We start from the raw sequence: 15,884 nt of genomic DNA on the forward strand, positions 1-15,884 counted from the left end.
GGTGAGGCTACACCTGGAGCACTGTGTACAGTTTTGGTCTCCTTGAGTAAGGATGGACTGGAGGCGGTGTGGAGGAGATTCGCTCGGTTGATTCCGGAGTTGAGAGATGTGTCTTATGAGGAGAGACTGAGTAGACGGGCTATACGCATTGGAATTTAGAAGAATGAGGGGGGATCATATGGAAACATATAAAATTATGAAGGGAATAGATAGGATAGAAGCAGGGAGGTTGTTTCCACTGGCGGGTGAAAGCAGAACTAGGGGGCATAGCCTCAAAATAAGGGGAAGTAGATTTAGGACGGAGTTTAGGAGGAACTTCTTCACCCAAAGGGTTGTGAATCTGTGGAATTCCCTGCCCCGGGAAGCAGCTGAGGCTCCCTCGTTAAATGTTTTTGCGGCAAAGGTAGATAGATTCTTCAACAGTAAAGGAATTAAGGGTTACGGTCACCGGGCGGGTAAGTATAGCTGAGTCCACAAAAGATCAGCCATGATCTCATTGAATGGCGGAGCAGGCTCGAGAGGCCAGGTGGCCTACTCCTGCTCCTAGTTCTTATGTTCTTATTAACCAGGAAATGAGAGAGGGAGAGGGAGGGAAATGTCAATCTGTGCTCCCTGTGTGTGTGGGTCTGTGTGTGTGGGTCTGTGTGTGTGGGTCTGTGTGTGTGGGTCTGTGTGTGTGGGTCTGTGTGTGTGGGTCTGTGTGTGTGGGTCTGTGTGTGTGGGTCTGTGTGTGTGGGTCTGTGTGTGTGGGTCTGTGTGTGTGGGTCTGTGTGTGTGGGTCTGCGTGTGTGGGTCTGCGTGTGTGGGTCTGCGTGTGTGGGTCTGCGTGTGTGGGTCTGCGTGTGTGGGTCTGCGTGTGTGCTCCCTGTGTGTGCTCCCTGTGTGTGCTCCCTGTGTGTGCGGTCTGCGTGTGTGGTTCTGCGTGTGTGGTTCTGCGTGTGTGGTTCTGCGTGTGTGGTTCTGCGTGTGTGGTTCTGCGTGTGTGGGTCTGCGTGTGTGGGCCTGCGTGTGTGGGTCTGCGTGTGTGGGTCTGCGTGTGTGGTTCTGTGTGCGTGTGTGGTTCTGCGTGTGTGGTTCTGCGTGTGTGGTTCTGCGTGTGTGGTTCTGCGTGTGTGGGTCTGCGTGTGTGGGTCTGCGTGTGTGGGACTGCGTGTGTAAGACATGCCGCCCATTCCTGCTATGAGTCTATTAAACCTTCTCTCTGAGAGTGGGTGCTGATCGGGTACAGGGTGGAATGTGTGCGGATGCGACCCACAGTTCTCGGTATCTATCCTATCTCTAACTAGTCAACCTCTTCTTCCCCTCCTCCTCCCTCTCAGATTGTGGCCAGTGGCTCCTTCCGGGTTGCCAAGGAACCTTTGGGATTCATCAAGATCTTGGAATGGGTGAGTGAGAGCGCGATCTTTCAAATCTTTTCTGACCACAGGACAGGTGCCCAGAAGGGAAGTACGGACGGCAGGAAACGACAGGCCAGTGAGTCTAATGTCAGTGGCAGCAAATCCGCTGGAACGATTCGGAGGGACGGAGTTAATCTGCACTTGGAGAGGCAAGGATTAACCAAGGATAGTCAGCATGGCTTTGTCAGGGGAGATCCTGTCTTACAAATGTGGTTGAACGGCCATCCTTCCCCAGTCACGCCCAACACCCCGCCTTCCCCGTCGCACCCAACACCCGCCTTCCCCCATCACACCCAACACCCCGCCTTCCCCAGTCACGCCCAACACCCCGCCTTCCCCGTCGCACCCAACACCCGCCTTCCCCCATCGCACCCAACACCCCGCCTTCCCCCGTCACGCCCAACACCCCGCCTTCCCCGTCGCACCCAACACCCGCCTTCCCCCATCGCATCCAACACCCCGCCTTCCCCCGTCACGCCCAACACCCCGCCTTCCCCCATCGCACCCAACACCCCGCCTTCCCCGTCGCACCCAACACCCGCCTTCCCCCATCGCATCCAACACCCCGCCTTCCCCCGTCACGCCCAACACCCCGCCTTCCCCATCGCACCCAACACCCCGCCTTCCCCCATCGCACCCAACAACCCGCCTTCCCCCGTAGCACCCAACACCCCGCCTTCCCCATCGCACCCAACACCCCGCCTTCCCCCATCTCACCCAACACCCCGCCTTCCCCCATCGCACCCAACACCCCGCCTTCCCCCATCTCACCCAACACCCCGCCTTCCCCCATCGCACCCAACACCCCGCCTTCCCCCATCGCACCCAACACCCCACCTTCCCCCGTAGCACCCAACACCCCGCCTTCCCCATCGCACCCAACACCCCGCCTTCCCCCATCGCACCCAACACCCCGCCTTCCCCCGTAGCACCCAACACCCCGCCTTCCCCCATCGCACCCAACACCCCGCCTTCCCCCGTAGCACCCAACACCCCGCCTTCCCCATCGCACCCAACACCCCGCCTTCCCCCATCGCACCCAACACCCCGCCTTCCCCCATCGCACCCAACACCCCGCCTTGCCCCATCGCACCCAACACCCCGCCTTGCCCCATCGCACCCAACACCCCGCCTTCCCCCGTCGCACCCAACACCCCGCCTTCCCCATCACACCCAACACCCCGCCTTCCCCTGTCACGCCCAACACCCCGCCTTCCCCCATCGCACCCAACAGCCCGCCTTCCCCCATCGCACCCAACACCCCACCTTCCCCCGTCGCACCCAACACCCCGCCTTCCCCCGTAGCACCCAACACCCCGCCTTCCCCATCGCACCCAACACCCCGCCTTCCCCCGTCGCACCCAACACCCCGCCTTCCCCCGTAGCACCCAACACCCCGCCTTCCCCCGTAGCACCCAACACCCGCCTTCCCCCATCGCATCCAACACCCCACCTTCCCCCGTCGCACCCAACACCCCGCCTTCCCCCGTAGCACCCAACACCCCGCCTTCCCCATCGCACCCAACACCCCGCCTTCCCCCGTCGCACCCAACACCCCGCCTTCCCCCGTAGCACCCAACACCCCGCCTTCCCCCGTAGCACCCAACACCCCGCCTTCCCCCGTAGCACCCAACACCCCGCCTTCCCCATCGCACCCAGCACCCCGCCTTCCGCCGTCGCACCCAACACCCCGCCTTCCCCCGTCACACCCAACACCCCGCCTTCCCAAATCGCACCCAACACCCCGCCTTCCCCCATCACGCCCAACACCCCGCCATCCCCCATCGCACCCAACACCCCGCCTTCCCCATTGCACCCAACACCCCGCCGTCCCCCATCGCACCCAACCCCCGCCTTCCCCCATCGCATCCAACACCCCGCCTTCCCCCATCGCATCCAACACCCCGCCTTCCCCCGTTGTATCCAACACCCCGCCTTCCCCCATCGCACCCAACACCCCGCCTTCCCCCATCGCACCCAACACCCCACCTTCCCCCGTCACACCCAACACCCCGCATTTCCCCCATCACCCAATACCCCGCCTTCCCCCATCGCACCCAACACCCCGCCTCCTCCCATCGCACCCAACACCCGCCTTCCCCCGTCACACCCAACACCCCGCCTTCCCCCTTCGCACCCAACACCCCGCCATCCCCCGTCGCACCCAACACCCCACCTTCCCCCATCGCACCCAACACCCCGCCTTCCCCCATCGCACCTAACACCCCGCCTTCCCCCATCTCACCCAACACCCCGCCTTCCCCATCACACCCAACACCCCGCCTTCCCCCATCGCACCCAACACCCGCCTTCTCCCATCACACCCAACACCCCGCCTTCCCCCATCGCACCCAACTCCCCGCCTTCCCCCGTCGGACCCAACACCCCGCCTTCCCCGTCGCACCCAACACCCCGCCTTCCCCCGTCGGACCCAACACCCCGCCGTCCCCCATCGCACCCAACACCCACCCATCGCCCAACACCCCGCCTTCCCCCGTCGCACCCAACACCCCGCCTCCACCGTCGCACCCAACACCCCGCCTTTCCCATTGCACCCAACACCCCGCCTTCCCCGTTGCACCCAACACCCCGCCTTCCCCCATCGCACCCAACACCCCGCCTTCCCCCATCGCACCCAACACCCCGCCTTCCCCCATCGCACCCAACACCCCGCCTTCCCCCGTCGCACCCAACACCCACCCATCGCCCAACACCCCGCCTTCCCCCGTCACACCCAACACCCCGCCTTCCCCCATCGCACCCAACACCTACCCATCGCCCAACACCCCACCTTCCCCGTCACACCCAACACCCCGCCTTCCCCCGTCACGCCCAACACCCCGCCTTCCCCCGTCACGCCCAACACCCCGCCTTTCCCCATCGCACCCAACACCCACACATCGCCCAACACCCGCCTTCCCCCGTCACACCCATCACCCCGCCTTTCCCGTCACACCCAACACCCCGCCTTCCCCCGTCACACCCAATACACCGCCATCCCCCATCGCACCCAACACCCCGCCTTCCCCCATCGCACCCAACACCCCGCCTTCCCCCATCGCACCCAACACCCCGCCTTCCCCCGTCGCACCTAACACCCCACCTTCCCCCGTCACACCCAACACCCGCCTTCCCCCGTCACACCCAACACCCGCCTTCCCCCATCGCACCCAACACTCCGCCTTCCCCCGTCGCACCCAACACTCCGCCTTCCCCCGTCGCACCCAACACTCCGCCTTCCCCGTCGCACCCAATACCCCGCCTTCCCCATTGCACCCAACACCCCGCCTTCCCCCATCGTACCCAACACCCCGCCTTCCCCCATTGCACCCAACACCCCACCATCCCCCATCGCACCCAACACCCCGCCTTCCCCCGTCACACCCAACACCCCGCCTTCCCCCATCGCACCCAACACCCCGCCTTCCCCCGTCGCACCCAACACCCACCCATCGCCCAACACCCCGCCTTCCCCCGTCACACCCAACACCCCGCCTTCCCCCATCGCACCCAACACCAACCCATCGCCCAACACCCCACCTTCCCCCGTCACACCCAACACCCCGCCTTTCCCCATCGCACCCAACAACCACCCATCGCGCCCAACACCCGCCTTCCCCCGTCGCACCCAACACCCCGCCTTCCCCGTCACACCCAACGCCCCGCCTTCCCCGTCGCAACCAACACCCCGCCTTCCCCATCGCACCCAACACCCCGCCTTCCCCCATGGCACCCAACATCCCGCCTTCCCCATCGCACCCAACACCCCGCCTTCCCCCTGTAGCACCCAACACCCCGCCTTCCCCCGTCGCACCCAACACCCCGCCTTCCCCATCGCACCCAACACCCCACCTTCCCCCTGTAGCACCCAACACCCCGCCTTCCCCCGTCGCACCCAACACCCCGCCTTCCTCCATCGCACCCAACACCCCGCCTTCCCCATCGCACCCAACACCCCGCCTTCCCCCGTCGCACCCAACACCCCGCCTTCCCCCGTCGCACCCAACACCCCGCCTTCTCCCGTCGCAGCCAACACCCCGCCATCCCCCATCGCACCCAACACCCCGCCTTCCCCCATCGCACCCAACACCCCGCCTTCCCCCGTCGCACCCAACACCCACCCATCGCCCAACACCCCGCCTTCCCCCGTCACACCCAACACCCCGCCTTCCCCCATCGCACCCAACACCAACCCATCGCCCAACACCCCACCTTCCCCCGTCACACCCAACACCCCGCCTTTCCCCATCGCACCCAACACCCACCCATCGCCCAACACCCACCCATCGCCCAACACCCGCCTTCCCCCGTCGCACCCAACACCCCGCCTTCCCCGTCACACCCAACGCCCCGCCTTCCCCCGTCGCACCCAACACCCCGCCTTCCCCATCGCACCCAACACCCCGCCTTCCCCATCGCACCCAACACCCCGCCTTCCCCATCGCACCCAACACCCCGCCTTCTCCATCGCACCCAACACCCCGCCTTCCCCCATCGCACCCAACACCCCGCCTTCCCCATCGCACCCAACACCCCGCCTTCCCCCGTCGCACTCAACACCCCGCCTTCCCCCATCGCACCCAACACCCCGCCTTCCCCCATCGCACCCAACACCCCGCCATCCCCCTGTAGCACCCAACACCCCGCCTTCCCCCGTCGCACCCAACACCCCGCCTTCCCCATCGCACCCAACACCTCGCCTTCCCCTGTCGCACCCAACACCCCGCCTTCCCCCATCGCACCCAACACCCCGCCTTCCCCCGTCACGCCCAACACCCCGCCTTACCCCATCGCACCCAACACCCAGCCTTCCCCCATCGCACCCAACACCCCGCCTTCCCCATCGCACCCAACACCCCGCCTTCCCCCTGTAGCACCCAACACCCCGCCTTCCCCCTGTAGCACCCAACACCCCGCCTTCCCCCGTCGCACCCAACACCCCGCCTTACCCCATCGCACCCAACACCCCGCCTTCCCCCATCGCACCCAACACCCCGCCTTCCCCATCGCACCCAACACCCCGCCTTCCCCCTGTAGCACCCAACACCCCGCCTTCCCCCGTCGCACCCAACACCCCGCCTTCCCCATCGCACCCAACACCCCGCCTTCCCCCTGTAGCACCCAACACCCCGCCTTCCCCCGTCGCACCCAACACCCCGCCTTCCCCCGTCGCACCCAACACCCCGCCTTCCTCCATCGCACCCAATACCCCGCCTTCCCCCGTCGCACCCAACACCCCGCCTTCCCCCATCGCACCCAACACCCCGCCTTCCCCATCGCACCCAACACCCCGCCTTCCCCCATCGCACCCAACACCCCGCCTACCCCCATCGCACCCAACACCCCGCCTTCCCCCGTCGCACCCAACACCCCGCCTTCCCCCGTCGCACCCAACACCCCGCCTTCCCCCGTCGCACCCAACACCCCGCCTTCTCCCGTCGCAGCCAACACCCCGCCATCCCCCATCGCACCCAACACCCCGCCTTCCCCCATCGCACCCAACACCCCGCCTTCCCCCGTCGCACCCAACACCCCACCTTCCCCCATCGCACCCAACACCCCGCCTTCCCCCATCGCACCCAACACCCCGCCTCCTCCCGTCGCACCCAACACCCCGCCATCCCCCATCGCACCCAACACCTCGCCGTCCCCCATCGCACCCAACACCCCGCCTTCCCCCATCGCACCCAACACCCCGCCTTCCCCCATCGCACCCAACACCCCGCCTTCCCCCGTCGCACCCAACACCCCGCCTTCCCCCATCGCACCCAACATCCCGCCTTCCCCCATCGCACCCAACACCCCGCCATCCCCCATCGCACCCAACACCCCGCCTTCCCCCATCGCACCCAACACCCCGCCATCCCCCATCGCACCCAACACCCCTCCATCCCCCATCGCACCCAACACCCCGCCTCCCCCATCGCACCCAACACCCTGCCTTCCCCCATCGCACCCAACACCCCGCCTTGCCCATCGCACCCAACACCCCGCCTTCCCCATCGCACCCAACACCCCGCCTTCCCCCGTCGCACCCAACACCCCGCCTTCCCCCGTCGCACCCAACACCCCGCCTTCCCCCGTCGCACCCAACACCCCGCCTTCCCCCGTCGCACCCAACACCCCGCCTGCCCCCATCGCACCCAACACCCCGCCTTCCCCCATCGCACCCAACACCCCGCCTGCCCCCATCGCACCCAACACCCCGCCATCCCCATCGCACCCAAAACCCCGCCTTCCCCCATGGCATCCAACACCCCGCCTTCCCCCATCACACCCAACACCCCGCCTTCCCCTGTCACGCCCAACACCCCGCCTTCCCCCGTCGCACGCAACACCCCGCCTTCCCCCATCGCACCCAACAGCCGCCTTCCCCCATCACACCCAACACCCCGCCTTCCCCATCGCACCCAACATCCCGCCTTCCCCCATCACACCCAACACCCACCTTCCCCCATCACACCCAACACCCCGCCTTCCCCCATCGCACCCAACACCCCGCCTTCCCCATCGCACTCAACACCCCGCCTTCCCCGTCGCACCCAACACCCCGCCTTCCCCCGTCGCACCCAACACCCCGCCTTCCCCCGTCGGACCCAACGCCCCGCCGTCCCCCATCGCACCCAACACCCACCCATCGCCCAACACCCCGCCTTCCCCCGTCGCACCCAACACCCACCCATCGCCCAACACCCCGCCTTCCCCCGTCACACCCAACACCCCGCCTTCCCCCTTCGCACCCAACACCCACACATCACCCAACACCCCACCTTCCCCGTCACACCCAACACCCCGCCTTTCCCCATCGCACCCAACACCCACACATCGCCCAACACCCGCCTTCCCCTGTCGCACCCATCACCCTGCCTTCCCCGTCACACCCAACACCCCGCCTTCCCCCGTCACGCCCAATACACCGCCTTCCCCCGTCGCACCCAACACCCCGCCTTCCCCCATCGCACCCAACACCCCGCCTTCCCCCATCGCACCCAACACCCCGCCTTCCCCCGTCCCACCCAACACCCCACCTTCCCCCGTCACACCCAACACCCGCCTTCCCCCGTCACACCCAACACCCGCCTTCCCCCATCGCACCCAACACCCCGCCTTCCCCCGTCACGCACAACAACCTGCCTTCCCCCATCGCATCCAACACGCCGCCTTCCCCCGTCGCACCCAACACTCCGCCTTCCCCCGTCGCACCCAACACTCCGCCTTCCCCGTCGCACCCAACACCCCGCCTTCCCCATTGCACCCAACACCCCGCCTTCCCCCATCGTACCCAACACCCCGCCTTCCCCCATCGCACACAACACCCCACCATCCCCCATCGCACCCAACACCCCGCCTTCCCCCGTCACACCCAACACCCCGCCTTCCCCCATCGCACCCAACACCCCGCCATCCCCCATCGCACCCAACACCCACCCATCGCCCAACACCCCGCCTTCCCCCGTCACACCCAACACCCCGCCTTTCCCCATCGCACCCAACACCCCGCCATCCCCCATCGCACCCAACACCCACCCATCGCCCAACACCCCGCCTTCCCCCATCGCACCCAACACCCCGCCTTCCCCCATCGCGCCCAACACCCCGCCTTCCCTCGTCGCACCCAACACCCACCCATCGCCCAACACCCCGCCTTCCCCCGTCACACCCAACACCCCGCCTTCCCCCATCGCACCCAACACCCCGCCATCACCCATCGCACCCAACACCCACCCATCGCCCAACACCCCGCCTTCCCCCGTCACACCCAACACCCCGCCTTTCCCCATCGCACCCAACACCCCGCCATCCCCCATCGCACCCAACACCCACCCATCGCCCAACACCCCGCCTTCCCCCATCGCACCCAACACCCCGCCTTCCCCCATCGCGCCCAACACCCCGCCTTCCCCCATCGCACCCAACACCCCGCCTTCCCCCATCGCGCCCAACACCCCGCCTTCCCCCGTCGCACCCAACACCCACCCATCGCCCAACACCCGCCTTCCCCCGTCGCACCCAACACCCCGCCTTCCCCGTCACACCCAACACCCCGCCTTCCCCCGTCGCACCCAACACCCCGCCTTCCCCATCGCACCCAACACCCCGCCTTCCCCCATCGCACCCAACACCCCGCCTTCCCCCATCGCGCCCAACACCCCGCCTTCCCCCGTCGCACCCAACACCCACCCATCGCCCAACACCCGCCTTCCCCCGTCGCACCCAACACCCCGCCTTCCCCGTCGCACCCAACACCCCGCCTTCCCCCGTCGCACCCAACACCCCGCCTTCCCCCGTCGCACTCAACACCCCGCCTTCCCCCGTCGCACCCAACACCCCGCCTTCCCCCATCGCACCCAACACCCCGCCTTCCCCATCGCACCCAACACCCCACCTTCCCCCATCGCACCCAACACCCCGCCTTCCCCATCGCACCCAACACCCCGCCTTCCCCCATCGCACCCAACACCCCGCCTTCCCCCGTCGCACCCAACACCCCGCCTTCCCCGTCGCACCCAACACCCCGCCTTCCCCCGTCGCACCCATCACCCCGCCTTCTCCCATCGCACCCAACACCCCGCCTTCTCCCGTCGCACCCAACACCCCGCCATCTCCCATCGCACCCAACACCCCGCCTTCCCCCATCGCACCCAACACCCCGCCTTCCCCGTCGCACCCAACACCCCGCCTTCCCCCATCGCACCCAACACCCCGCCTTCCCCCATCGCACCCAATACCCCGCCTTCCCCCGTCGCACCCAACACCCCGCCTTCCCCATCGCACCCAACACCCGCCTTCCCCCATCGCACCCAACCCCCCGCCTTCCCCCATCGCACCCAACACCCCGCCTTCCCCATCGCACCCAACACCCCGCCTTCCCCCATCGCACCCAACACCCCGCCTTCCCCCATCGCACCCAACACCCCGCCTTCCCCCGTCGCACCCAACACCCCGCCTTCCCCGTCGCTCCCAACACCCCGCCTTCCCCCGTCGCACCCATCACCCCGCCTTCCCCCATCGCACCCAACACCCCGCCTTCCCCATCGCACTCAACACCCCGCCTTCCCCGTCGCACCCAACACCCCGCCTTCCCCCGTCGGACCCAACGCCCCGCCGTCCCCCATCGCACCCAACACCCACCCATCGCCCAACACCCCGCCTTCCCCCGTCGCACCCAACACCCACCCATCGCCCAACACCCCACCTTCCCCCGTCACACCCAACACCCCGCCTTCCCCCTTCGCACCCAACACCCACACATCACCCAACACCCCACCTTCCCCGTCACACCCAACACCCCGCCTTTCCCCATCGCACCCAACACCCACACATCGCCCAACACCCGCCTTCCCCCGTCGCACCCTTCACCCTGCCTTCCCCGTCACACCCAACACCCCGCCTTCCCCCGTCACGCCCAATACACCGCCTTCCCCCGTCGCACCCAACACCCCGCCTTCCCCCATCGCACCCAACACCCCGCCTTCCCCCATCGCACCCAACACCCCGCCTTCCCCCGTCCCACCCAACACCCCACCTTCCCCCGTCACACCCAACACCCGCCTTCCCCCGTCACACCCAACACCCGCCTTCCCCCATCGCACCCAACACCCCGCCTTCCCCCGTCACGCACAACAACCTGCCTTCCCCCATCGCATCCAACACGCCGCCTTCCCCCGTCGCACCCAACACTCCGCCTTCCCCCGTCGCACCCAACACTCCGCCTTCCCCGTCGCACCCAACACCCCGCCTTCCCCATTGCACCCAACACCCCGCCTTCCCCCATCGTACCCAACACCCCGCCTTCTCCCATCGCACACAACACCCCACCATCCCCCATCGCACCCAACACCCCGCCTTCCCCCGTCACACCCAACACCCCGCCTTCCCCCATCGCACCCAACACCCCGCCATCCCCCATCGCACCCAACACCCACCCATCGCCCAACACCCCGCCTTCCCCCGTCACACCCAACACCCCGCCTTTCCCCATCGCACCCAACACCCCGCCATCCCCCATCGCACCCAACACCCACCCATCGCCCAACACCCCGCCTTCCCCCATCGCACCCAACACCCCGCCTTCCCCCATCGCGCCCAACACCCCGCCTTCCCTCGTCGCACCCAACACCCACCCATCGCCCAACACCCCGCCTTCCCCCGTCACACCCAACACCCCGCCTTCCCCCATCGCACCCAACACCCCGCCATCCCCCATCGCACCCAACACCCACCCATCGCCCAACACCCCGCCTTCCCCCGTCACACCCAACACCCCGCCTTCCCCCGTCACACCCAACACCCCGCCTTTCCCCATCGCACCCAACACCCCGCCATCCCCCATCGCACCCAACACCCACCCATCGCCCAACACCCCGCCTTCACCCATCGCACCCAACACCCCGCCTTCCCCCATCGCGCCCAACACCCCGCCTTCCCCCATCGCACCCAACACCCCGCCTTCCCCCATCGCGCCCAACACCCCGCCTTCCCCCGTCGCACCCAACACCCACCCATCGCCCAACACCCGCCTTCCCCCGTCGCTCCCAACACCCCGCCTTCCCCGTCGCACCCAACACCCCGCCTTCCCCCGTCGCACCCAACACCCCGCCTTCCCCCGTCGCACCCAGCACCCCGCCTTCCCCCGTCGCACTCAACACCCCGCCTTCCCCCGTCGCACCCAACACCCCGCCTTCCCCCATCGCACCCAACACCCCGCCTTCCCCATCGCACCCAACACCCCACCTTCCCCCATCGCACCCAACACCCCGCCTTCCCCATCGCACCCAACACCCCGCCTTCCCCCATCGCACCCAACACTCCGCCTTCCCCCGTCGCACCCAACACCCCACCTTCCCCCATCGCACCCAACACCCCGCCTTCCCCATCGCACCCAACACCCCACCTTCCCCCATCGCACCCAACACCCCGCCTTCCCCATCGCACCCAACACCCCGCCTTCCCCCATCGCACCCAACACCCCGCCTTCCCCCGTCGCACCCAACACCCCGCCTTCCCCGTCGCACCCAACACCCCGCCTTCCCCCGTCGCACCCATCACCCCGCCTTCTCCCATCGCACCCAACACCCCGCCTTCTCCCGTCGCACCCAACACCCCGCCATCTCCCATCGCACCCAACACCCCGCCTTCCCCCATCGCACCCAACACCCCGCCTTCCCCGTCGCACCCAACACCCCGCCTTCCCCCATCGCACCCAACACCCTGCCTTCCCCCATCGCACCCAATACCCCGCCTTCCCCCGTCGCACCCAACACCCCGCCTTCCCCATCGCACCCAACACCCGCCTTCCCCCATCGCACCCAACCCCCCGCCTTCCCCCATCGCACCCAACACCCCGCCTTCCCCATCGCACCCAACACCCCGCCTTCCCCCATCGCACCCAACACCCCACCTTCCCCAATCGCACCCAACACCCCGCCTTCCCCATCGCACCCAACACCCCGCCTTCCCCCATCGCACCCAACACCCCGCCTTCCCCCGTCGCACCCAACACCCCGCCTTCCCCGTCGCACCCAACACCCCGCCTTCCCCCGTCGCACCCATCACCCCGCCTTCTCCCATCGCACCCAACACCCCGCCTTCTCCCGTCGCACCCAACACCCCGCCATCTCCCATCGCACCCAACACCCCGCCTTCCCCCATCGCACCCAACACCCCGCCTTCCCCGTCGCACCCAACACCCCGCCTTCCCCCATCGCACCCAACACCCTGCCTTCCCCCATCGCACCCAATACCCCGCCTTCCCCCGTCGCACCCAACACCCCGCCTTCCCCATCGCACCCAACACCCGCCTTCCCCCATCGCACCCAACCCCCCGCCTTCCCCCATCGCACCCAACACCCCGCCTTCCCCATCGCACCCAACACCCCGCCTTCCCCCATCGCACCCAACACCCCACCTTCCCCAATCGCACCCAACACCCCGCCTTCCCCATCGCACCCAACACCCCGCCTTCCCCCATCGCACCCAACACCCCGCCTTCCCCCGTCGCACCCAACACCCCGCCTTCCCCGTCGCACCCAACACCCCGCCTTCCCCCGTCGCACCCATCACCCCGCCTTCTCCCATCGCACCCAACACCCCGCCTTCTTCCGTCGCACCCAACACCCCGCCATCTCCCATCGCACCCAACACCCCGCCTTCCCCCATCGCACCCAACACCCCGCCTTCCCCCGTCGCACCCAACACCCCGCCTTCCCCCATCGCACCCAACACCCCGCCTTCCCCCATCGCACCCAACACCCCGCCTTCCCCCATCGCACCCAACACCCCGCCTTCCCCATCGCACCCAACACCCCGCCTTCCCCCTGTAGCACCCAACACCCCGCCTTCCCCCGTCGCACCCAACACCCCGCCTTCCCCCATCGCACCCAATACCCCGCCTTCCCCCGTCGCACCCAACACCCCGCCTTCCCCATCGCACCCAACACCCGCCTTCCCCCATCGCACCCAACCCCCCGCCTTCCCCCATCGCACCCAACACCCCGCCTTCCCCATCGCACCCAACACCCCGCCTTCCCCCATCGCACCCAACACCCGCCTTCCCCATCGCACCCAACACCCCGCCTTCCCCCGTTGCACCCAACACCCCGCCTTCTCCCGTCGCACCCAACACCCCGCCTTCCCCCGTCGCACCCAACACCCCACCTTCCCCCGTCACACCCAACACCCCGCCTTCCCCCGTCGCACCCAACACCCCGCCTTCCCCCGTCGCACCCAACACCCCGCCTTCCCCCGTCGCACCCAACACCCCGCCTTCCCCCGTCGCACCCAACACCCCGCCTTCCCCCATCGCACCCAACACCCCGCCTTCCCCCATTACACCCAACACCCCGCCTTCCCCCATCGCACCCAACACCCCGCCTTCCCCCATCGCACCCAACACCCCGCCATCCCCCGTCGCACCCAACACCCCGCCTTCCCCCATCTCACCCAACACCCCGCCTTCCCCCATCGCACCCAACACCCCGCCTTCCCCCATCGCACCCAACACCCCGCCTTCCCCCATCGCACCCAACACCCCGCCTTCCCCCATCGCACCCAACACCCCGCCTTCCCCCATCGCACCCAACACCCCGCCATCCTCCATCGCACCCAACACCCCGCCTTCCCCTGTCACGCCCAACACCCCGCCTTCCCCCATCGCACCCAACACCCCGCCTTCCCCCACACTCCGCCCTGCGTTAACCGCACTCCGCCCTGCATTAACCGCACTCCGCCCTTCGTTCACCACACTCCGCCCTGCGTTATCCACACTCCGCCCTGCGTTATCCACACTCCGCCCTGCATTAACCGCACTCCGCCCTTCGTTCACCACACTCCGCCCTGCGTTATCCACACTCCGCCCTGCGTTCACCCCACTCCGCCCTGCGTTCACCCCACTCCGCCCTGCGTTATCCACACTCCGCCCTGCATTAACCGCACTCCGCCCTGCGTTATCCACACTCCGCCCTGCGTTATCCACACTCCGCCCTGCGTTATCCACACTCCGCCCTGCGTTATCCACACTCCGCCCTGCGTTCACCCCACTCCGCCCTGCGTTCACCCCACTCCGCCCTGCGTTCACCGCACTCCGCCCTGCCTTCACCCCACTCCGCCCTGATCTGCACTTTACATTGAGAAAGTCAAATTGCCGATTGCCTTGAATAGAATTAATGAAATGGCCGTTTCCATTAGCTGACCATTGTGTCATTGATAAATTAACTTGTTGAATGTAAATTAATCTACGCTTTGTGTTAATAAATTGAACGGACTTGAATAAATTAAAATCGGATAAGTTAAACTATTGAATGAATTATACAAGAACTGAATTATTAAGTTATTTAAAATATTAAAGTATGAATTAAAATAAATGATGAATTCAACAGTGTTGAATATATTACACTTAATTTATTAAAAATAAACCACATTGAACAAATTAAACTTTGTTGAATAAATTAAATCTTATTTCTTGAGTTGAACTGTTCAATAAATAAATCCACCTCAAATAAATCAAACTTTATTGAATAAATTAGACTGTTGAATAAATTAAACCTCCTTGAATAAATTAGACCGCCTTGGACACATTAGACCGCATTGAATACTTTGGACTGCATTGAATACATTGGACGGTGGCGAATAATTTGGACCGCGGCGAATAATTTGGACCGCGGCTGTCGTGTGAGAGTACCTTTAAAAAATGGATGTTTAAGCAATGTACCTTTAAGAAAACAGTGATGTCAAAGAGTGGGTGGAGCAGAGCTCAGTTCAGCCATGTTGAAGTTGCAGTTTGAAAAGAGCTTGGTGGGTGTCTGTGTTTTGCAGTGAGCTGGATCTCTGCCAAGAAAGACTATCTCTGGATCATTTGGATGATTTAAACTCATAATAGTAAAGCCTTTAACCTGACGTGTTTCTGTTTAAAGGTGTTAAGTCTCATGGATGTTGAAAGGGATAACTGAAGGATTATTTAGTGTTGTAATATTTTCAGGGTTATCTTTG

At 65.9% G+C, this 15,884-nt stretch overlaps 1 long non-coding RNA gene across 1 annotated transcript in view; it reads left to right on the top strand.

The window, feature by feature from the left end:
* The window catches only part of LOC140399478 (uncharacterized), a 40,219-nt gene extending 24,652 nt beyond the window's left edge, over positions 1–15,567 (top strand). The window contains exons 2-3 of the long non-coding RNA XR_011937691.1: positions 1,320–1,385; positions 15,458–15,567. This is a non-coding gene — a long non-coding RNA (uncharacterized lncRNA). The remainder of the gene's footprint in view (positions 1–1,319; positions 1,386–15,457) is intronic.
* The last annotated feature ends 317 nt before the right edge of the window (positions 15,568–15,884 follow it).

This window comes from Scyliorhinus torazame, chromosome 22 (genome assembly GCF_047496885.1).
Source record: "Scyliorhinus torazame isolate Kashiwa2021f chromosome 22, sScyTor2.1, whole genome shotgun sequence".
NCBI lineage: Eukaryota > Metazoa > Chordata > Chondrichthyes > Carcharhiniformes > Scyliorhinidae > Scyliorhinus > Scyliorhinus torazame.